Consider the following 1,108-nt stretch of genomic DNA (forward strand, 5'->3'; position numbering starts at 1 on the left):
AAAAAAAAAAAAAAGGAAAAGGAAGAAAGGTATTGCTTTTCCCACCAGCATTTCGGTATATAATTGTGTATGTCACTTCTCCCCTTTGAAGAGCGGCCAGGATTATATTCTCAAGGAAGGTGACTTGGTAAAAATTGACCTTGGGGTCCATGCGGACGGCTTCACCGCTAATGTAGCTCATACTTTTGTGGTTGACGTAGCTCAGGGGACCCAAATAACAGGAAGGAAAGCAGACGTTATTAAGGTAGCTCACCATTGTGCTGAAGCTGCCCTATGCCTGGTCAAACCTGGAAATCAGAACACACAAGTGACAGAAGCCGGGAACAAAGTTGCCCACTCATTTAACTGCATGCCAACAGAAGGTATGCCTGTCACACCAGTTCAGGCAGCACGTCATCGACGGAGAAAAATCCATTACCCAGAATCCCACAGAGCAGCAGAAGAAGGACCGTGAAAAAGCTGAATTTGAGGTACATGAAGCATATGCTGTGGATGTTCTCCTCAGCTCAGGAGAGGGAAGGCCAAGGATGCAGGACAGAGAACCACTATTTACAAACGAGACCCCTCCAGACAGTATGGACTGAAAATGAAAACCTGACGTGCCTTCTTCAGTGAGGTGGAAAGGCATTTTGACGCTACGCCGTTTACTTTCCGAGCATTTGAAGATGAGAAGAAGGCTCGGATGGGTGTGGTGGAGTGCCCCAAGCGTGGACTGCTGCAACCATTTAATGTTCTCTATGAGAAGGAGGGGGCATTTGCTGCCCAGTTTAAATTTACAGTTCTGCTCGTGCCCAATGGCCCCATGCTCATAACCAGTGGCCCCTTCCAGCCTGACCTCCATAAGTCTGAGATGGAGGTCCAGGATGCAGAGCTAAAGACCCTCCTCCAGAGTTCTGCAAGTCGAAAAACCCAGAAAAAGAAAAAAAAAGAAGGCCTCCAAGACTGCAGAAAATGCCACCACTGGGGAAACATTAGAAGAAAATGAAGCTGGAGACTGAGGTGGGTCCCATCTCCCCAGCTTGCTGCTCCTGCCTCATCCCCTTCCCACCACACCCCAGACTTTGGGAAGTGCAGTTCTCCTCCACCTAGGACCACCAGCAGAGCGGGG

The 1,108-nt window shown here is 49.0% G+C and overlaps 1 pseudogene; it reads left to right on the forward strand.

The window, feature by feature from the left end:
- Positions 1-10: 10 nt before the first annotated feature.
- On the forward strand, positions 11-1,048 carry LOC108525168 (proliferation-associated protein 2G4 pseudogene; annotated as a pseudogene).
- Positions 1,049-1,108: the final 60 nt, after the last annotated feature.

This window comes from Rhinopithecus bieti, unplaced genomic scaffold (assembly GCF_001698545.2).
Source record: "Rhinopithecus bieti isolate Rb0 unplaced genomic scaffold, ASM169854v2 scaffold_13478, whole genome shotgun sequence".
Taxonomy (NCBI): Eukaryota; Metazoa; Chordata; class Mammalia; order Primates; family Cercopithecidae; genus Rhinopithecus; species Rhinopithecus bieti.